Here is a 24,544-nt window from a genome sequence, read left to right on the forward strand (position 1 = left end):
TGAATTGAAATCCAATTTTTTTTTTTAATTTAATAGAAAGTTCTATTGTTGTAGAAGGCACTATATTTTTATTAAAAAATACTTGAAAGTACGAGATAAATAAATAAATACTCAAAACTTATTATTACCCCACACTTTCTTGTGACGTTGACTGCACTATTTATATGGAAGACAAATTTGAACTAATTTGCATATCTCCTTTACCCTGTTGTTGTTGTTGTAGCAGCATAAATATTCCCCATATATATACGGGGAGTACTGCTGAAGTGATAGTCCTTGGCCGAATATGAATTCGGGTCGTTCCGGTTACGTGTAACCCATTGTCGTGGGAGCCGATGTTTCCTCAATGTTCCCTCAACTACATCCGCCAGTAATATTCCATACCAGAATGTTATTGTAACAAAGTCTCAAACTCTGTTTGGCCAATGCTTATGTGAATGCCTTATATTTCATAATTTTTCGATTGCCTCAAATCGGTTTAGGTCCAAAAAGTGAAGAAAGCCAAGACACATTTATTAAAGGTGGTGGGACTAGACCAACAACACTGTTTTGTACGTTTGATTGTCGTGGCAAAGTATTGGAAAAGTAGAAAATAAAAAATTAATTCGGCTTGTTTTATTCTGTGCTGACAGCCAAATGGACACCTCGAAAGAAAAAAACCAAATCAGCTGGTTTACCAACACCAACTTTAATAGATTTGCCTTGAAGAAATTCAGCTTTCACACGAAAATATTGTCGAATTAACACAGAAATTAAAGCACATCAAATAATGTGATAATTAATTAACTAAAGCCTTTGATTAGGCAACACAACAAAATTATTTTGTTTACAAATTTCTGCCGCGGCTACTGGCACTTTGGTCGACTACTTTGTTCTTTGTAGAAACTTGCATTAACTTGCACCTCGCCACCTCCCTTAGGTGTACCCCGCACATACATACGAGTACTTGCTTAAACAGAGCATGCTGTGCAGCACTGATTTCTGCCTACTTTTCTCGCAACGGTAACAAATGAGCTTTGTAACGCCAGCAATTTGTAGGCAATAACAACTACAACAGCAACTCGAGCAACATGCAGGCGACGCGGCACCACATGCTGATAAGGATCACCCTTCGGCGCATTCCACATACCAAGCGGCGACAACGTAAGTGTTGCCAACTACATACTACACACATACACACATGCATCGAAGCTTGCATATGTGTATAGTGCACTTGCCAAGGAGAAAAGATTGCATGTTTGTGAATTTTTTTTCTCATTCGATGTTGCTAAAGGTGTTGCTCTTGTTCTTGTTCGCTGCAGTTGTTGGCGGCGTTGGCGGTGTTGGTGTTCGCTTGTCGTTTGCCATATTCATATTAAGTATTTTATCGCTTTGATTTCTTCCTTGCAAATTTTTTGCCGCTTTCACTCAAGAAATTTCTGTATGCACTTTTTTTAATCATTTTTTATTTGCTTTATTTTCATTTCATGTTTTGCTTTTATGTATATTTGTAAACTTGAGAATTTTCAATTTTTAGCCGTTGCCAAAAATTCAACACACAACCAAAAACTTATCGAAATTTCATAATCTAAATTGCAATTTTCGTTGTAGCAAAATGTGAACATTAAAGCGTACATTTCACCTGCTGTTACAACGCAAAAATAAACGAATTTTAAGTATTTCGTTTACAATAATTGGGCAGCAGAAGAAAAAGAAGCAGAGAAAGGTGAACATCAAAAGCGTCAAGTCGTAGGGAGCAGGCCTGAGTGCGGCGGCATGCAACATGGTGAAATGCATGAGATATGAATTATTAGTGCGTGCACATACAAACAGACATTTATGCGAGCTTAAATATCTACATACATATACGTATGTGCGTACGATCAGTTGGATATGCATACTTGGTGCTGATGGCAACCAAAGAAAGTTCTTTCCCATCGGTGCAGCTTGCAACGACGAAGGCGGTCGCAGACTGCTGATTTATGCCGCTTGATAAGGCAGCTGGTTGCTGGCTGACTTTTTGTAGTTACGTCTGCTTTGTGGGTGCAGGCGTTGGGGGCGTTTGAGTAATTTACGCAAATGGGCAGTGGCAGCGCCGGTATAATTTAAGTAAAAGAAATTTGCTGCGACTCATTAAAAACGGGCAGCCGTGCGCTGGCCGTTCAGAGACGCAACAGTTGTAGACAAGCACGGCACCTGTGTAATTTGAAGTTGAGTGGCCAGACAGTGGCTGTGGCTGGAAAAAATTGGCGACCATTACTATCGATATTAGTTACAAAAGGAAAAAGTGAATGGCTGGCATTACATAAGAATTCAGAAAATCTCAAATGTAAATATATGGCACACATACAAGCACAGGCACACATACATGTACATACATATGTTTAATGAAAAGTTTTAGAAACAGCGCCCGAGGCGGCACCTAAGTAAAGCGTATGCAGATTAAGCGCGCATGCGTATGCGTGAAACTTAAAGTTGAAACTAAATTCACGTTCACATTCACACACACACACTGCCAAACATATTGACATGCATGAACTATTGCGCGCTGCTAGCTGCCTTGCTTAATGATGATTGCCGGCCACCAAAGGTTAAATTTTAGAAACAATCACCCTAAAGCAGCACCAAAGTCAAAGTCGCAAATGAGTACAACAACAAATCGCATATCCAACACGAACAATACTAACAACAAGAACAACAGCGAAAAGTGGTAAATGAACACACTTGCGTAAAGCCTTGCAAACGGAGTTTGGTAGGCGGACAGTTTGGTAGGGGGCGGCCGAGAGTCATCGGTGTGCGATCGGTAATCGGTGAATGGCAATCCGAGCGACTGTTAGACTGCAGACATATAATTAGCATAAAACGAGGAGCTAAGCTAAGTCTTAAGCTTCGAATGGTCACTCAGTATTGGCACTGCTCAATCGACCGAGGAAAAAATGAAATGAATGAATTTGAGGAATTAGGTACTGAACCGCTGCCACCGCAACGAGCAAAATGAACGAGATAATAACAAGAAACTGTAAATGTTAAATAAATGAAAAAATATATGCAAATTTGCGTTTTGAAATTTTTTTATTTTTCTCGAGTTTTGTTTTCAACTTGCAGTCTATTTATTGCTTTTGGTCTTTGACCATTTTTTCCTTGGCTAAATGCGGCAATTAGGGGCAAAAATTGCCGTCAACTGTAATCGCTGTAGCAATTAATAAAGATTTTTAATTAATGTTGCAAGGTGGTTATGTCAAAATTGGTTGGGGGAACAAGGAAATTTTGTATAATTTTGTATATTTTTGTGTTTGGATTTTGATAAAATTTTATTAATTGAAAATTTCTGAAATTAATTTGAAAAGCATGCTTTAAGTCGGTTGCCTCAGGAGGGAGGCACATTAACAGTCACAAGGAATACTTATGTATGTATGTGTTTATGTACATATGGCGACTTTTTGTTGAGATTTTATTATTCGCATTTACTTTTGTTTTTAAACTTTAGTTTTGATTTTATTTAAATGTAGTTAAAAGTTTAGTTCCGGGTTTAGGTTTAGGTTTGGCTTAGGTTAAGCTTTGATTTTGTTTTAGTCCTTTTAGTAAATATTGAATTTAATTTTTTTAAGCTGGAGAAATTAAAATTTTAAATATACAGGATCCGGCACCAATTAAAAAGGCCATAAATTTAGTTTGCAAAATTACATTTATACAATTCAAAGTAAAAAATGTGTCAAAATAACACAAAATTAAGAATCAATTTACTTCTGTTCGGCATGACCACCTTTTACCTTGACTATGGCCTTGAGATGGTCCAGAAACGAATCGCAAGCTGTCCGGATGTGACTTGCAAGTGTCTTAGTCCAATCGCGGGCAATGGATTTTTTTTGGATGCCCGTGCATCAGCCACGCCAGCGGTCTGAAGTTGGTTACACTTCGAGGCCGGACCCTCTATAAAAATACTACAAATAAAAATTTAATAAATAAATTTGCATTAGGTGCCAAATATCCAATGAAAAACTATAATTTAATGTTGGCCTTATGATCAAAAGGCCTGTGTCAAGACCGCACTCGATTTAACGCCTAAAAAAACAAATAAAATAAAAATTAAGTAAGAAAAAAAAATTACTTGTTAGATTTTCTTTAACTGCTTAATTTCAAAACTTTGGTTGAAAACAGCAAAGCACAAATGTCTCTCTTCACGCGAAAAAACGCTTCAAAGAAAAAAAATGAAAACACTTGGTATAGTAAATTCAGAATGCTTCAATAATTTTCCACCATCCATAAGCTTCACCCTCAGTTGTAGCATAAAAAAAAAATTAAGTCGAGCTACAAATGTTTTAAGAATATTAAGGGGGGAGCCTGCTTTAGAGGCTTCAAAAAATCGATTTTTTTGTGAATTTTTCTTGGAAGGAAAGAAATATTCAATTAAAACGAAACAACAGTCTTCTTAAATTTTTTCATTAAAATATATGTTATATTATGCCTGATACAAGCATTTTGCCGAGGCGCCTCGAGTTGAATTTGCTTCTGAAATTTTGAACACACATTCTTGGATAGTTTGGGAAGACATTTATGCAAAAAAAAAATCGATTTTTTCAAGCCTTTAACACATTGACTGCCAAGGCACTTTCAGCAAATAAGATGCTCTGGGGTCACAGCATTTTTTTTTTTAAATCTCATCAGAAACGTCAAAATTGGAATTTAGAGTAGTGCTGGTAATATTTTCTGCTTAGAAACAGGCAGTTTTTAACTAATTAGTATGTCACACACATATGTTCGACGTGGCGCCTACCGACTTTTTTTAACTCAGGGCCATGGCGGACATATGTATACCTATGCACGACAAAAACATTGGCTAAACATCAAAATACATCGTCGTCATACAAGCTCTACTTCGTTTTGCAAAAACAAAACAATTGGGAGTATGTTGTTTTTGCAAACAAACACCAAACAACGTTATATGACGACAATGTAGTTTGGTGTTTGAATCCGTTGACTATCAGTAGTAAATGCTTTTGTAGTGTACAAGAAAGCTACGAAAAAAAATAATGCACAAATACGATGGTTTAGAGAGCAAATTACTTCATCACTTCTAAATTTGCAGAAGCCAGGAAAACATATGAAGCCAAAATCAGGCAATATTCATATTTTAAAAATAAAACTAAGTGCAAGTATATTAATACAAAATTACGTCGAACAGGTACTTTATGTTATTCCAGAATAAAACAAATGGAAGGAAGGGAGATCGCCAGAAAGAAGGCTAAATGAGTATACACGTATTGCCCGGATTGTCCCCAAGAGCCATTCATGTGTTTAGAATGTTTTGGGAATCACCACAAACAAGTTTAATGGCTGCATTTGTATAACTACTTTGTAAAAATAATATGTAAACAATTTTTTGTTACTGCAATAAAATGAATTTAATTTTTTTTTTTCAAAACCAAATTTTTCAATTGTTTTTTGAGCTGCGCCGAAGCCACTATAACAGAAATTTCATGGGAAGCCATATATTTTATTATTGTAATAAAATCATATTTATCGTCAATCGTTGCTGTGTGGCATGGCGAGAGAGAATAATAGTCGTGTCGGACATATGTGTCCGACGTGGCATAAGCCGCATAGTACAGTGGCACACATATATGGCCGACGTGGCAGTCAATGTGTTAAAGCAGCCTTAAGGTTTTACCTGATTATTTCACAAAATATTTGATAAAAAAATGTGTGTCGAGCAGCGATTGAATATTATTCAGGTACCTAACCCACAACAATAATTTAATAATAAATAAATAAAATGCATCACGTGCCACTTTGATGTACAAATTTGCATACATAAAGTTTGTCTCGTCTACATAAACAAAAACAAAACAAAAACACAAAAACAACAACAAAAAAAATGATAACTTAAAATGATAGATAATACAAAACAGAAAAACTCTGGGAACGCATTTTTTTCTTATTATAATCTGATAGCTGCTATGAAAAAGCTCCTCATAAAAAATATGTGCCGTTCGGAGTCGGCTTGAAACTGTAGGTCCCACCATTTGTGGAACAACATCAAGACTCACACCACAAATAGGAGGAGCAGCTCGGCCAAGCACCCCAAAAGGGTGTACGAGCCAATTATACTCGTATATATGTATATTTATATTCTGATAGCTTCATGGCATTTAAAACAAAAAAAAAAACAAAAACAAAAAAAATTATTTCAATATGAAATCGTCCGTCGCGACCACTAGTTACATAGCACATTAGATCAGTCCAATTTTTGACTAATTTTTCCGATAAACCTGGCCGTATGGCGTCAATGGTGGCTTGGATGTTGCCCTCTAGTGCTTCAAGAGTCGGTGGTTTGTCGGCATAAGACAATGGATTAACATAGTTCTATAAAAACTAATCCAGAGGCGTTAAATAGCACAAACCAGGAGCCAGTGAGCAGGACCACTTCTGGCAGAAATGTTCTCAGGCTGTATGGCAAGTTGCGCCGTCTTATGGGAACCAATTGTAAACGATGTTTAGCTGATTATTTTTTAGAAGCAAAAATTCAGTCCGTATGGCTCGATAGCGCTCGCCATTCACCGTAGCGACAGCTCTTCCTCATTTCGGCGATGATGCCGCCTGTGCTCTATGAACTTCGCAAAAATATTTATTTTTTTCAAAGTAAATTTTCACAATTTCTAGATTTTGCTGTTCTGGCGTTAAACGATTCATGCTGAGTTGACGAACCTTACTGAACAGAAATGTCAACACAGTTTGCCATCCCCAGCTATCAAACCTTAGTTTTCGATATCGATAGTTCTCATGCAGCTAAAAAAGCACCCGATATTTCCGTTGTTACTAAGTAATTCCCATTGTTTTCTTTGAATTCGTCCAGCAATGGGTTCAGCTATAGAGTGTATACAACAAAAAGAAAAAAAATAAGACTTGCAACACTTCGATTCTGATAAGATTTCGCGTGAATGATAATCACTTCCGCGTTTTTTCTGAGATGCATCCCGCTTACACAAATGCGTAATGCCATTCATATGCGGCGGAACACGGGTAGCTCACATTAATGCGCACTAAAAGCTCAATAAGTTTGCAGGAAATTATGGCTTTTTGCATTTAATTATTAACATATTTATTTTGCATGCACAACACTTTAATATAGTTTTCCACATAAACTGCGTAATTCAGAGAAAAAGAAATATTTTTTTTTTATCTCACCACCATTTCTTATGCGTAGTGCCACGGTGGCTTGCATTACTATCAAATAGCAATAAACAGCCAATTTTTATGCTCAACCAGATTGCAGCCGATAAATTTGTAAGCACTCTTAAGTATTGTCTAATAGAAATGAATGCGCTGGGAATGCGAGAGGACAAAGCGGCGTTGTAGAAAAATGGAGGTTGCCGTGAAATTAGCTCGCTGGCGCCGCACTAATCCTAAGCGTTATGCTTTAATCACCATTAGCTGACACGGCGGCAGCGATTGCCACTGCGCATAGCGAATGCAAATAGGCAGACTATGCGGTGGCAGTTAGGGCTGTGACTGCGCCGAAAGCGCCTGCAGCAATGCGAACTGCGTACCGACCTACGAACGTAGATGCACGCAATCAGCAGCCGCACATTATAGAGCAACAGCAACTATGTGATGCAATAATAACAACAATAACTCTTTTTGCGCTTAGTGCCTGTGGCCAGCTGCGCTTGATCCTTCTTGGCTTATTTAATTTTGTCAGTATTGCGCCACTGCCTTGCAACTTTGGTGTGTGCGCGAGCGCGCTGTGCTTGAAAGTTGCGGGTACAGGTTGCAGGTTGCACTCTGTGCTTTGTGCCTGGTACAAGCCATTGCGCTGCAGTCGGTGTGTTTGTGGCACGTACACTTGCGGCGCCTTCAACATGCTAATCTGGCCGCTTGGTCGTAATAATAACATTGCAATGGTTTAATTTAGCATAAAACTATCGCTGCCAAGACGGCGGCTACTGGATAGCGCGGTGGCAACGTCGACAATTGGTTCAAAGTAGCAACACCAAGCAAAAAAAAATAATGAAAATAAAAAAAATAATAAATACAAAAAGCAATAAGAAAAGTGGCATGAAAGTGGCGGTGTGGCTGAGCGGCATCTTGTGCTCCAGTTGAATGAGTACAGTTGGTCAGTTGGCTGGTCGATTGGTTGGCGTGATCGTTGCTATAGCAAGTGCTGGAGTGGCAGCAGCAAGCACAACAACAGCTACATTCGCAATAACAACACAGGCAGCATTAAGTGCGGCAATGCAACAGATGACGACAGGATCATTTTTAAGTCGCCTGCGTACGCATGTTGGCGCTGTTGCATGTAACAAACTTATGCCAATGCAACAACAACAACAATCAGCAGCAGCAGCAACAGTAATGGCTGGCGAGTTAAATTTTCGCTTGCTAAATTGACTTTGATCACGCGATGCTTTTTGCTACCGGCGGCTAATGGGGTTGTGGCAGCCAAATGGTGGCGGTGTTGGCGGCGATGGTGGCACGTCTCCGAGTGCCACACAGTTGGCCAACTGCAATACCACAGCAACGGCATATCTGCAGCCGCAGCAGAAGCAGTGGCGCAACAACACCAGCCACAATCGCAATGTCTGTGCCACTGCGCGTAGCAGCACTGGATGTTGTTGTTTGTTGTTGCGGCCTAGCGCAATTTGCGAACGGAAGTTGGCTGTGAGTATTGTTATCCATTTTGATATTTTTTGTGTTGCTTATTTCTTCTTGCCTTGTATACGGTTTTTTTGTAGTTGTTGTTGTTGTTACAGTAGCTGACCAAGTTATTTGCCACCACATTGCAACCAGCTACACGGGCATATTGCGAAAATAATTACAATCGACTGCCACAAAAAGACCATTGAAGTTGAAATAACAACCACAGCAACAACAACAACAACACCAAGGAAGCTGTAAAAAAAGCACAATGCAAATGGAAAGAATAAAAAGAAGTACGTAACAAAGAAGAATTGCGCTTAAGAAAAATGTGTAACAAGATTGCTGTTAACAACAACAACAACAACAACAACAACAATAATAATAAAAACGCCTGCAACACATGCTGATGTTGATCCACCTCGACGGCAGCAGATAAACTGCATTTACAATTGAATTTGGGTGTAATTTCTGCACAAGTTGCGGCGAGTAACCAACAACAAAAACTGTAAAAATTAAAACAACAAAAAACATGTGCTGCAAAAGTAGCTACTTACAACACCGGTCAATGTGGCAATCAACGAGCGGCCAACTTATTTGCAACAGGAAAAAGAAGGCGGTGTCGGCGGTCGCCTTGCATTTCTGTGGCAGCCACTAACAATAACAACAACAGCAGCAGCAGGAAATTGATATTATATGAAATTATCCACTTGCCGTCTGTCGTTGTTGTTATTGATACACACCATACATATGTACGTATATTTTGTTGTTGTAGGAAAGAATAAACCGTGCAATCGTTGATTGGCAGCAAAAGAAGACGAGCGAAGAAAAATATAAGTGTGGCACGATAAGCGCCAATTTGACTCGTTACAATAAATGTATAAAACGTCTATATGTACGAGGGTCGTTTGAAAGGTCCGTGCAAAGTCAGAAAAATGGCACTATTTTAGTTATTTGGCTAGCTGAATCACCGAAGCCGCAGAAAATTAGGTTAATAATACATATTTTTTTATTAAATCATTTCAGCTCTACTGAGCCTGGAGTCTTACAATAAAATTTAGTTCAAATATGGTAAAATTAACCAATAAAAAAATCTCGAGTGCCTTCAGTGCCCCCACGACACTCATGACCCAGCTAAAGATATCCGTAACTCTTGCCCAAATAGAAATAAAAATTTTACACTATGAAATGGAATGAAAAGTGTACAAGTATATTCCGTTATAAAGGAGTTGTCTTGCAACGATCAAAGAATTTTCTCTGAAATCAAAATAATTTCTCTTAATTTCACTGCTATTCTTACAGCACTTCACGCTGTAACATATAAAGGGTGGTTAAGTTTCAAAGGCCGGTGTTGATTTTTAATAAAATACAATTTTTTTAAGAAATTATAGTCATTTCCCTTTATTATGATACTATTGGTATGGATCAATTACGTATGGAACAAAACGTCGGCCAAATGGCTGCACACCTCCACCCGATGGTCCAAATTTTCGCTGACGCTGAGGCATAATTGAGGTTCTATGCCGTTAATGTGCCGAATTATCTCATCCTTTAGCGTACACGTACACCTTTTCTTTCAAATAACCCCAAAGAAAGAAGTCCAACGGTGTCGTCGACGTTTATGTGTGGTTTACATTCAACATCGGCCCTTGAAATTTAACCACCCTTTATAACATATTGGCATTCATATGAACCTTTCGGATATTTTTTAATTAAATTGACTTTATTCATTCATGCAACCCCTTAGGTCGCGCATTCTATTGAATAAATAAAAACTTTAATAGTCGGCCAATCGAACTTATCGCTTATTGTTTAATTTCCGAAAAGGTTTACGATGGAAACCTACAATTAAGTGTGGCACTTAACTATATGAAATAAAATCGGGAGCAACTCTATAATAAAAACGTAGAAACCATATGCGGTGCAATTAAGAAATATCAACATAAGCAAAATGAAATCCATTAGCCAACTCTGTTGTTATTAACAATGTTAACATTAATTGCTACCCTGATATACTCGCGCTGGTTTGATGTTTTTACTAGAGCCAGCAGAAAAAAATTCCTAAAAAACTATTCCATTTGCAATGGCTCCGCCATGGGGCAACTTAAATGTGAACAACAAAGTCGCCAATCGCCAGCAATTGACAATTATCGTTAGTCCAAGCAGCGATTAATGAGCGTAGCCACCGTCTCTCAACTTATTCATTGATTATGTAGTGGCGGCGGCGCGACAGTCGTATGTCCAATGAACGCTGCAGGAATGAATGAACGCGACATTGAGCGATCGACTGATCGCTCGATTGTACGTTTTAACGTGTTACATATGTACGTGGACGGACGCAAAGGTCACAGGGTCAATTTGTGGTGACGCTACGTCAACGAATCAAATAACTCCAAAATCCATTATTCCATACGGCTGCATGCGCGAAGGCATGTGTCGTGGAATTCGCCGTAGTTAAACGTGTTTCACACATACACACATACTTTCATACATTTGTATATTTAAAAATCAATTCAATTAAATGGAATTGTAACGTTCGTTATTTAATTACAGTGCGCCTGGCCGACTGCAGTAACTAGCGATCGGTGTTGTTACTTGAATGGCAACAACAATTGTAGCCAGCGAAATATGTACAACGCTGCCAACACACAAGCACACCAACGCCATACCATAAACGCCATTTATGTTAGCGACGAAAAGTATTTCTCTGGCTGTGGCTGCCTGTCTCGACGTACATAGCACGGTTAGCGAAGCTTTTGTTCTCATAAAAAGCTTTGCGCTCTTCCATTGTTGTTGGTAATTTGTCACATTCCGCTGTATTGGTGAGTTTTCTTTGTTGCTGTGTTGCTGTAATTTGAATTTTACTGTTACACACCAGCTCGCCACCACTCTCTCGCCAATGAGTAAAAATCGACAAACGAAAAGCAAGCAACAACTAGTATGTAGTTTACTTTAGGGCGTGTCAACAAAGCGCACACACACACACACACATACATGCATGCCACCAACATTCGCTAGTGCACATTCATTGCTCTTATTGTTGTAGCCTATTGCCCATTACATACATACGTATATGTGTGTGTATGGCATTTTATTTGTACGTTCGTTTGCTTATTGCGCGGCTTAGCGGCAAAGTTGAAGCAACACTAACACGGCGCGCACGCTCATTGGTTGCTTGGGCCGTCAGCGCGCGGATTAGCACTTGAATTGGCAATGAGCGTAGGAGTCGCGCTTGTTGTTTGTGTTTGGTGCAGGTTTTCTTTATCAACTCATTGCTTCAACTGAACTCCTCCGTGCGCAGTTATTTTATTAGCCATATTCTGTGTTATGCCACACTGCTTTTTAGCCTTTTTTCTCTAGTTGGTCGTCTTCATTTTCTGTTTATGCTTGGTTTTTCCGCTTTTATTTTATTTGTATTTTTTATACTAGATACCATTGTTTGCTTTGCATTTATTTCGCTACTCATTTCGATGGCTTGTTGATTTTATGTGACGCTATCAGCGCAACATCAACAATATAAGCAAAGACCAAAGCAAGAGCAATAAAGAAACGGTTGCCTGCAGTCATGAAAAAGAAAACATACATGCATGGAGGAATGCCTACGTACATACATACATACATATATTAGTTTGTATGCATGTGGATGCCTGTATAGAGCATAACCTGCGTGCGGTGCTTGTGTGCGCTGTTTATTGAGGCTCTCGTCAATCCGATTGGCATTTTGAAGTGCTTCGATGGCGTCTCGTCGGATTTGTGAGGGATCACCATTTTAATGGGCTATCAAGTGGGCGAGCGTTGGGGATCAGTTGCGTGGTAGAGTTGATGGTGTTTCCTGAATTCGCACTTTGAGTCATACATATGTGCCTATCTGCGTTGTACAAATTCATACATACATGATTAAAAAAGGCATACATACTCGTATGTATGTATGTGCATATGTGAAATTATAAGATTAAAAAATTACGAATGGTATTAAACAATTAGTCCAAAAATAATGCAATAGCAAAAAATCGAAATCGATTATACGCAGAGTGTGAGTTTGTGAAGCCCACAATACAATTTTTTTATTTAATCAAGAGTAAAATTATTCGAATATCTGTCGCTAAGGTTAATCAAACTTCTGCACACGATAACAAAAAGTGGCTTCATGTTTACGGCCGAAGCCTTAGCTACTAGTGCCTTCCGTAATGCAATATAATTATTCATAATTACACGTATTTCTAATAAATAATATAAATAAGTCAATAAATAGATAAATATTGAAAAAAACGATTTTTTTTAATTTTAAGAATTCACCAAAAATATAAAATTTGATTGCCATCAAGCAGTTATAATGCTCGTTCAGCACCGGAGGCCTAAGTAGCTAGTGTGCTCTAACAATTAGTGTTATATTTCATATTGCTCTAATAAATAATAATAATAATAATAATAATAATAATAATGCTCGTTCTTTGGTTAATTCGCCACTCTGGATTTGAACAAAGAGAAAGTAAAAGATCCAAAAGTCTCCTCTCAGTGATAGTATGAGCCGAAAACCCCCCTTTAATTAATGGCAGCCACCCCAAATTAAGCAACCTATTCTCGATTTCTAGTCCTTGACCACCACTTTCAGATACTCAACTGGAGCTTCTTTTTGCTTCTCACTCTTTTTGCTGAAATATACAGCAGAATACCTAGTAACGCTTCTGCATCATTTTGACTGTTGTTTAATACCAAAGAATTTTTTATAATATTTTTTATAGTTTTCTCACAATATAAATTAAACTTGAATATGTATTGTAATGAACACCTGAAGAGATATCGCGAGAAAGAGTAAAAACTAAAGGGTGGTTAAATTTCAAGGGCCGATGTTGAATGTGAACCACACCTAAACGTCAACGACACCGTTGGACTTCTTTCTTTGAGGTTATTTGAAAGAAAAGGTATACGTCGATAAGCCAGCAACAATTCAAGAGCTAAAGGATGAGGTAATTCTGCACATTAACGGCATAGAACCTCAATTATGCCTCAGCGTCATCGAATATTTGGACCATCGGCCGATATTTTGCTTTATCCGTAATTGAGCCATACCAATATTATCATAATATAGAGAAATGACAATAATTTCTTAAAAAAAATTGCATTTTATTCAAAATCAACACCGGCCCTTGAAACTTAACCACCCATAAGCTAGTCGAGTTTATGTAACCGCTTTTAGTTGAACGCGATTAAACAATACCCGACCTGATTAGTAGTGTTGCAAACTAAAAAAGGGATGAAATTGTGAATTGTGAATGGGCGCCTGAAAATGGGAAGCATGGAAAATTCCAGTTAAACGACAAACTACTGGCGTCAGGTGTATTTCAGCTGATTTGTTTACTTTCTTACGATTCGGCGGCTTGAATGTCAGATAATCTGCTTTTTGCTAAACAACCTTCAACATCAATATCTTGACGTTCTCCACATCTACATGTTCCAGAACCGCCTGTTTCTTGGATTTTATCTGCAAACATGCTCATGATGGACATTTATATGATGTCATTTTTCGCTTATTTTTGAGAAAAAGTCATTGTGCTTCACATTTTTCACACAAAATGAAGCGATGTTGGGGTCAAAATTGACGCAAGAAACTGATGCGCGTTGATAAAATTCCTAAAAATGCAATGAGAAACTTTTAGTTTTAGTGGAACTGTCGGCCGCCCTGGAATCGCTCTCGCATTACTTCAGAGTGGCGTTCCATCTTTCTCTTGACAAGATCTATGCTTGTGTACTCGCGTCCAAGTCCCGCTTTTCCATCCAAAGCATCCGTGAAACCACTGATGATTGCCCACGTTTTCTCGCTGCTCAGCATCTTGTGGATTACATTTTCGGTGGTTATGTTATGTGCTCGAGTGCCTTCCCCAGCGTTTGAGGTTTTTGTTCTCAAAGCATGCATTGGAAAAAGAGTCTCCGAGTCAGCGTCATCTTTGGCAGCGTCACCGTGCATGCATGTGGAGTGTTCGCATTTCCTTATTTTGAACAAGTATTTCTGGAAATACCTGTGCCCCGAAAGCTTTTGGGTTTTGTAATGACTTCACCGAGGTTGCTGCTGTACGATGTTGTGGCATCTTTTATCGGCCTGGTTGTACATCTGCACGCGTGTTTTGTGTCTCCTGCGATCTTGCCATAGCCTTAGCGTTTTATCCTTTATTTCGCGCGCTGCAAGTTTGCCTACTCCTACTTCCATCCTCTCGTTCTTTAATACCCATTACTTTTTCCTTTCGAAAGCTAGTAAATCTATCGGTGTGGAACCACTAATCACTTGAACAGCTGGCCCTGATACTGCGCGGTAGGCAGACACAACTCTCAGAGCTGGCGTTCTTTGTGCCGATGCTGGGAGCTTGCATCGGTGCTTTGCCTTTAGCGCATTTGCCCACAGTTCAGCTCCATATAAGAGAACAGAGATCGCGGTAGCCATAATTATTTTCCGTTTCATTCGGGTTGGTCCTCTTATGTTTGCCATCAGTCTGATGAGTAGGGCTGCAATCTGAGCAGCTTTCTCTGCTGCGCGTTTTATTTGGGCCCCAGAAGGTTAGTCGTGGGTCCAGCCGTATGCCTCGGTACTTTAAAACCTTTTTGGGTGGTTAGCGTATTTGCGCAAGTTTGCATGCTAACTTCTAATAGGCTGTGCTTCTTGGTTAGAAGTATCAGCTCCATTTTCTCTGTGGCAAATTTGAATAAGTTGATTTATAATATTCAACAATAATAATAATAATAGTGGCTGCAATAATTTATAAGCCATACAAGAAAGCAGATCACAATATAAATGCTATTGCCTAAGAGTTTAATGTGCAAGCAAATCTGATTAAATCAACACAAAACTCTTTCACCATCGAACACAAATTACAGAAATAAATCAATTTATCTGCCGAAAGCCTTCATTGTTAGCGCTGCGTTTCTGTTTAGCTTATTTAATAATTTTATAGTTATTTAAGTTGTCATAAAATATCTACGGGAAAAAATCAATATATGAAAATTTACATAAATTGCGCTGAAACAATGGTACGAAAATTGCAACAAAATTCAAAAGTACTAAAGAAAAAAGCATATAACTGTACACATGCATATGTGTGAAAGGCATTGAATGCAATATTTGTATATTAATAAAACTGAAAAATACACAAAAATAATGATTGGCGTTTATCTGTAAGTATCAGGAGCTTTTTAGCTGCATGAGAACGAGCGATATCGATAGCTATGATTTGACAGTTGAAAATGGCAAACTGTATTGGCATTTGCCTTTAGTAAAGTTTGACAAGTCAGAATGAATCATTTAATGCCAGAACAACGCTTTTAAATTGTAGAAATTTACTTTGAAAAAAATAAATCTGTTAGAATCTCTACGAAGTTCATTGAGCGAAGTGTTGAAGAGGACGCCGAAATGACGGTTCGTCGTCGTTTAACAACTTGTTTGCCTTAGTACTGCGAACAAGTGGAAGATTTGTCGTATGGATCTCGGTTTACGTGCCTATAATCAGCGTACAGCTCGGGCCAGAATTGAAGCCGAATGAGCATAATTTGTGGTGCATTTTTGCTGACCGGGCTCATTTAGATTTAACATTGGAAAAAGCAGTCAAAAATTTTACTAAGCGAATGGGCCGCGTAGGTCGTAGCAGCGGTGGAGATATGCCGGATTTAATATTTAAAAAATAAATGACAAGAAATGATCTACCAGATTATAGTGAAAAAATTCATTCCAAAAATGTTTCTATTTTGTAGTTCCCAAGCTCTTAAAAAACACCCGATAGTTGTTGCTTATTTTTATTTTTTTACGTTTTGTTCTTTTTTTATTGGCCTTGTCGTCATGCACATTTTGGGGCGCAACAGTAGCTGCGCGTTGTAGGGTTAATGCAGTCGGCGGGGCAGGTGTGGCGCTTTGACATTTACTGCAACGCTGCTGAAATTGCACCAAAAGAGCGCCATTCATCATTTTATGCAGAGAACTACAAAAATGAAAAAAAAAACAAAGCGAAGTTGTATCTTTGCTAAGCAGGCGCGAAGAGGCTGTTGCTCAACTGCGGTAGCAACAACAAAATTAATGCAAAGCGGCACTTTGAATTTCGAAATATTCCCATTCATTTCGCATTCATTCAAAACGTTGCTGTTGACATTCGAATTGCAGTGCTTTGAGGCGGCAGCGAGTGGTGGCAAGATAAAAATGAATTAAAATAAATATTTATTTTTTTACTTTTCTGACAGCAAGCGATCTTTTTTTATAAATCATGTGTGAATGTGTGAATTAACATCTATGCTATTGCGTTTTCAACTCACCTCTCCGATCGTAGTTCGCTGAAAAAAAATAATGGAATGCCACAATTCATTGTCACTTGCAGTTGGGCGCATGCAACGCTGCGTGGAGTTTTTGTTTATTTAATAATAATTTTATTTTTGCCATGTTGTGGGCATTGACTGCAGCACAGCGCTTGAACAAGAATAACAGTTACAAGAATTGCAAGTGCAACAACAACAACAAAAAACATTGTGTTAACAATGGCAACATTCGTAGAATGGAATAATAAAATAAACACAATAACACTTGGCAACAACAAACACACGTCAAATATAAGCAACGCAAGCGCTGTTGTAAGATGTTTAACAAAAATACAAAAACAAAAAAAAAGCAATTCTGAATTGTTGGAAAAGTGCTTTGGTGCCATTACCAAGTGAAGAAATGCACACCTAGGCGGTAATTAACAATGACAATGCTAACAACTACAACAACACTTTATTATTTAAAACTAACTGCAAACTGAAGTAGCGGGAATACTATTTATAAATTTTGTAAAAAAGTATACCATTTACGTTTCAAAAGTACTCATTTATGCCCCTAACAGTACTGAGAATATGGCCCATGCAACCCATTCAACGGGCTCAGGCCGTGTTTATTCCCCATTAATTGTTTAAATAAATTTCTATATTTATTACATTTTTAGCTTATTTTAGTCTAGTATACAACCAGGGGTTATTTTCAATTCTAGATTACAGAATTTATCAATAAAATTAAAATTAAATTACAGTAGTGTTAAAAAAGTTGTAGAGGATATTAAAGAAAAGATAAAAAAAGTGCAAAAAGTACATGCAAGGTTGAGTGAATTCAGCAATATTGGGCAAAGTATCAAAGCAATGCATTCATGAAGCGCTAATTCCCTTTCATTTGATTTTTAGCGGTAAATTATTCCAAAGACGGACAGAGAATAAAAAGTATTGACGTTCAGTAAGCAAAAAACTGTATTTCATCAAGACTAAGTTTAGCAAGCAGCAACATACAGTGATGTTAGAGATATCTCGGTCCCTAATAATGATCTTCTGAAGTAACACTAAACATTTAAACTTAAGCAAATCGCCGTAAGATACGGAAGCAATTTGTTATGCAAAAACAGAAATGCGGGCATAGCGTTTTTTTTTTTTAATTATATTCTGAGTGTGGAAAACAATATTAAATGCGGTCCTAATTTTTTTGGCAATGCATCAAAGATGGGAAGACCAGCTCTGGTATCCACCTCTCCTGAAATGGTGTGAACCTGTTTGCTGATTTTTTTATAGCAAATTTTGTTAATGCTGAACCTGGTTCAATCTTGGTTAGTCCTTTAGATGCTCCCTGGTCTCTTAACCTTGTTTGTCATTGGTGGATACTGAGTAGAATATTTTAGACCAAAAACCACCCACGGATGCGGATCTTTCAGTTGTTCGGAGAAGACTGGTCCCACTCTTATTATTATTATTATTATTATTAGAAGGCCATTACGCACTGCGACCAGAGCTGATCTATTGTGAAAGGCCTATTTTGTAACCCTAGAGTTTTAGGCTTTTTAAAAATTTTAGCACAATTTTGGGTTTGTTGCTCCAAAGATTGCATGGAGATACTACGATACCACCAAGGTGATGAAGTCTCTGTCTGCCCAACGCAGGACATTCACAAAGCACATGTTCTGAGCTTTCTATGTCCATTTCGCAAAAGCGGCAGACATTGGTCTCGGATAGACCAATATTATTTAGATGATACCTCAGGCTGCAGTGACCTGTAAGATATCCTGTTAAAAGACGCAGATCTACTCTGTTTAGTGAGAGAAGTTTGTCAGATATTCCTTTGTTGGGACTTAGGAATAGTTTGGCTTGACGCTGACCGGCACAGTTTAGCCAGTGTGCGGCAAGTTTTCCCACTCTTTATGCCAACCTTGTTATGTAGTTGAGAAGCTTTTTCTATGGTACATCAAAAAAATGTGTTTATTATTTGCTTCCTATCCTGAAACTTATTGAGTGGCGCTGTGTAGGGTATACGACATTGTGAGAAAATGGCACCGTTTATTGCAACATGTCAACCGCCATGAACGATCTCGTTCATAATTTCCCTTGTATGGCTGTCGATTTCTTGTAATTTTTCTGAAATATGCGCAAAGACAGCGACGCTTTTGGTTTTCTGTTGATTTTTGCACTGTGGCAGTCAACAAGTTGCAATGCGGTTGTTGGCGATAAGAATTCGCCCACGGACAACGACAGCAGCAGACAACAGCCATCAACAGCGCAACGGACAATGGGCAACCGACAAATGCGACAATCGGCAACAGGAAAGGGATTTACCAGTAAAATGACCCGCAAGCAAATATGTCCAGCAATTATGTACAGAAGACATACACACGCATACATACATGCATGTATATGTGTGCATGTATATATAACTTCACTTGCATTCAGCATGAGGCGGCTTGCTGCAATTTCATTCAAAGTGTCGACGCTAAACAGTCAGTCAGGCAGTGAGGCAGTCAGCAGTGCAGCGAATTAAAATGTCAACAATTTGTTTGTGTTGTTGGCAAATATCATGCATTTTAGTAGTATTTGTTGTTGACCATTCCTCCACTTGTATGTGTATGTGTGTGTGCGTGTGTAAGTCCACTATGTGCCCGGCTTGATCGCCCACACGACTTGCCACCAACGCCTGCCTACTAACCAGCCAACCAACCAACCAACCAGCCAATGCATGAACGGCTGCTGCTACCTTTTTATTGTTGTTGTCTTTAATATTGCTGCTGTGATTGTCGTAGCTGCTATGTCTCCTGTTTCATTGTTGTTTTTTGTTTGTATATTTTTTAGCCGCTCATTATTCGCACTCGTTATTTGCTTAATTTATTAGCTCCTTTTTCATTTTTTCATTTTTGCATATGTATGCGTGTGTTTGCGTTACAGTTTACAGTATGTGCGAATATTTGCTGACGACTCAGGCCACGCCGCTTATCTCTGTGCCTACCATGGGCTAGAGTGAGTCAATTTTAGTGACGGTTGTAGTTGTTGTTGTTAGCGCAGACATTGTTTGAGCAAATAGCAAGTGAACGTTGTTGGCATTCTACCGTTACGCTGTTTATAATCGACAATTTTTGGGCGGAAAATTCAATTCAAGGGCATTGGCAAGCCATATTTTGAATTATTTGCATCAATATGTATGCGTATGCACACACACGCATACATACATGCATAAATTTGTACGAAAATAAATCTTTTTGCACTTGTGATTCTCGCGGCTGTTAATTTGTCAGACTTTATTTTTACCCATTTGCTGCTGAAAATAAACTTGAAATATCTTTCACTTGTAGACAGACGCGACATGTATGTATGTGTGCGTGGTATAAGTGATATCTTCCTTCAAAATTTTCAAACTGTGTTATTTGTTTATATCGATTTCGTGCCACAACACTGTAAATATTGTGCGCGATTAACGAAATTTTGCTAAGTTCAATAACTTAAGCTGCAGCATTAAATGCTTGAGTGAAATTTCGAGTGCTTGACTAGCAAATAATTCATCACTTAAGAGTGAGAGTAAAGTGATGAATCACATAAAAATTGGAAATAAATAATTAATAAATAAAAATAAGAGTGAACTCGAAGAACTCCACAATTATCACACGGCGCACAAAAACAAAAAAATTAACTCCAATGTAAAATCCACTCTTGTGCACAATTTTGAAGCCTGGAACCTTGCCGCCTCTGACCTCTAAACGTTACAGGCTGTCACGAATCGTTGTCTCCGCAAAATATTGAGAATGTGTGGCCCGATACGATCTCAAACACTGATCTGTGAAATCGTTGTAACCAGTTATCAATGCATCTGGAAATCCTGTAAGAGAAATGGAGCTGGCTCTGGCACGTGAAAGATGAAAACAAGCCTCATCATCACCCGCAGCGTAATCGGCTGTAACCCTCAAGTCAGCCGTCGTAGAGGCAGAACAGCACTGACCTGGAGGAGGAATCTAGAAGCTGATGAATTCAAAACTAACAAAACTTGGAGCGAAATCAAGAGGTTAGCTCATGACAGAGCGAAAACGAGGAAACATGTGGCGGTCCTTTGCTCGCCCGCGGAGGCATAGGACCATATATTATATATTCTTAATAAAATTAGAGCACCCACAAATGCAAAAGGTTTATTTTTGTTGAAAAGAAAAGGTCGAACCAAGGAGCGCCAGGAGATTTGGTGGCTCCTAAAACACTCAGGCTAAAGAGCCCATTGTATTTAATTTATTTTTGTTACTCCCCGCACATTTTCGCATTGCTTCGAGATGAAAAATAAAATTTATAAAAAAACTGAATATCTGTAGTGGAAAGAAGCCAGTCGCTTTGCTCTTAAAACCTCCAAATTTACCGAAAAATTGGGTAGGGCTTTTTCCACTTAGATCACTTAAAATAATGGTTGGACGAAAAGTAAAAGAAAATAAAAGACTATAAACACTTTTCTGTAGAATGAAACCAGAAATATTTCTCTCATACGTTTTTTGACTTACAAGTGCCATTTCTTGATTCTCCAGAGGTTAAAGTAAAGTTTTTAAATTTTTTTTTTACCAGCGCAAATTAGTACTTGAAAAAATAGTGAGTTATAAAAGGTGGTCAAGTTTCAAGGGCCGGTGTTGATTTTCAATAATATAAAATTTTTTTAGGAAATTATTGTAATTTTTCTTTATCATGATAATACCGGTATGGCTCAATTACACATAGAACAAAATATCGGTCAAATGGCCGCCGCGGCCTCGGCGGCACACGTCCATTCGCTGGTCCAAACTTTCGATGACGCTGAGGCATAATTGAGGTTCTATGCCGTTAATGTGCCGAATTGTCTCATCCTTTAGCTCTTGAATTGTTGCTGGCTTATCGACGTACACCTTTTCTTTCAAATAACCCCAAAGAAAGAAGTCCAACGGTGTCGTTGACGTTTAGGTATGGTTCACATCGGCCCTTGAAATTGAACCAACCTTTATAAACTTTATCCTATTAAATATAATATTTAATGTGCTTTCATTCGATATGTCGCTTTCAATACAAAAAAAAAATTTACTTATCCAACCGTAGAGAAGAACCTAAAGGTGCTTGCGTCCTTACGGATGATTTTTTAGCAGACAGTTTTGCACTTTTGGAATTATCAGTGTGCCCGAATGCATTTTTAAATAAATTAACGCACTTTTATATTGACATGGAAATATATAAATCAGATTTACTCACACTCTTTGCAAATAGTGGAATACTCTTCGGAGTATTCCAACTCAGGCACTTCACTCTGTTTTAAATGATACGTGAATTTTTAAAAGGTGTGAAAAAATGTTGCTGGCGTATTGCTCAGTGTTTTCACGGCGTGAACTGAGTACTCCCTTGTCGCGAAATACTCGTAAATATAAAATTTCGCGCATATTTCACGGCAATGCAATTTGTATAGAATTTGACAGCGGTTTGACGTGAAACGCGAACTTAGTACTTTGCTGAACTTGGAAAAGCTTAACTACAGAAACAGAAAAGCTTACAACTTTTTACTTCACTTACTATTCTAATATCGTTTCTTTTTCCAATTCACCTATTTTCCCCTAAGGGCTTTAGTTGCTTTGTTAAGCATTATTTTGTCCACCTAATGCCAATGTGCGTTGAAAGTGTTAAAGTTAAATTCGTTAAGAGATACCTAAATAAGAAATACCTAGTAACATCTGAGTTTAACCACCAGGAATTTATATGCCACACCGCTTCTTGATATGTGCCTTAATTATAGCTTCTCAAAAAAAAAAAAAACACAAAAAAAGGACAAATCAGCACCAGCTGCCCACAAAGCGAAATTTGTTCGAAATGCCAGCAATTTGCAGCAAACTATAAAAGCGAAACGAAAATTAAGCAGATTTAAGCGTAAACGCTTTATGACACATTACACATTATCCACTTAACTCGCCAAAAGAGTCTGCTTCAACTGCTCCTTGTGTGTGCTTGCATGTGGATATGCAGCCTGGCCAAGTAGACAGACGCCAGTAGTCAACTCCAACTGCATGGCCGGTTAATAAAGTAGATGAAGGAAACAAAAACTGAGCCGCAACAAAAACAAAAATTCCACAGCATAAGCACAGTTGAGGGCAAGAAAAAAATAAAAGCAAATCACAGAACAAAAAAACGAAATACAAAAAGAAATCAAATGTAGCCACGGCATATGAATTGCTTGCATAGAAAAAAACGCGCTACTGCTCCATTTTTTCATATTTGCTTTTCCTTTGCACCGCAGAGTCCTTGTAAATTTTCAGCATAATTATGAAAAATTATGTATTCGAAAGAGATTAAAAAAAAATGTGAAAAGTGAAAATATTACAAAAGAGAACTGAAAATGCGGAAAAAATAAAAGAGTAGTGTAATTTATTGTAAGCAGTTACAGCAACAATGCGTGACTGGAGCCGCAAAAGATGTATGGTATAAGTAGTGCACTTTCAAGCTTCCTTAATGACAATAGTAACAACAGATTTCAGAGCGCTTGCAGGCGGACAAGTGGCGTTGCCTGCAGTGGAGGAGACTCCTTCACCACAGGCAAGCGCAGCAATAACAGTAATAAATGAATGAGAAAATACTTTATTACAATTATTGCACTTTTTACTTTTGCTCCGTTTCTTTTTTTCAATTTTTTGTATGCAAAAGTGTTTTTATTTTTATTTTCGCACCACAGCACGAAGTGAGAAATTTATTATTTCACAAAAGTTGCTCACTTGCGCCTTCGCCCATTTCATTTTGGTTTGTTTGCGCTTTCATATGCAAAGCTTTTCATTCTATTGTACATTTTTTGCTCTTCTGCTCAAGGCGGGCGGTTGCAACGGAAAAGTTTTTGGCATGATTGTCAGCACGTTGTTTTATAATTACCCTAATTATGATTATTAATTGCACCGTTGTTTATTTGGCGGCGTTATTATTGCTGTATCTGCAAGTCAAGTTGACACAGTAGTTTGGCTGAAACAAAAAAGTAAAATAAAACATAAAAAATAAAATTAAAAAATGTGGCTGAAATGGCAAAAAATGCTAGTGAAAAGAAACAAAATTTGATTTGCGGCAGTTAATGTTTGACTTTTGAACTTCAGCGTCGCCGTTCAGGCGCTGTGAACATTTTTGTTGAATTTTTTGCCTTGAAAAGTGTGAGTAAAAGAATTATTCACACAGCAAGTGGATAAAAAAAAACACTGGATTGTAACAAAAACAATTATTTTTGATTGCAGCGGCAATTTTTTTAAATTTTTTTTTGTGCGCACTTTTTTGTTTAGACTTTTCATAGAGAATTCAAAGAATTGAATATATAATATTAATAGTCTTTATTGAGTTACATTGCACCTTAAGATTGCCCCTTTAGTGCGACTATTTTGCCTTAGCGATACCAAGACTTTCAACACTAGTATCCAAAGGCAATTTGGGCCACTTGGGAAAGTTTCTGTTAAGCTCAAACTGGTTTTAGCAGAGATCTTGCTTTTCCATGAAGATACAGATTCTTAAGCTAAGGTTGAGCCAGTTTCGTCTACTTACACTGCCATTAACATGCTCCACTTGGCCATCACAGGCAAGCGCAAGAAGTGCGTAATGGACTCCATAGCTTCCTTACTCTTGCAGCTTATTTTGTTATACGTAAATTGTTCGGAAATTGACGATCGTG

General features: G+C 38.1%; 1 protein-coding gene across 1 annotated transcript in view; it reads left to right on the top strand.

Annotated features, from left to right (window-relative positions):
* Nucleotides 1-24,544, top strand: part of LOC128859857 (uncharacterized) — a 53,079-nt gene that overhangs the window by 18,931 nt on the left and 9,604 nt on the right. The gene's annotated exons all lie outside the window — the stretch shown is intronic.

This window comes from Anastrepha ludens, chromosome 4 (assembly GCF_028408465.1).
Source record: "Anastrepha ludens isolate Willacy chromosome 4, idAnaLude1.1, whole genome shotgun sequence".
Taxonomy (NCBI): Eukaryota; Metazoa; Arthropoda; class Insecta; order Diptera; family Tephritidae; genus Anastrepha; species Anastrepha ludens.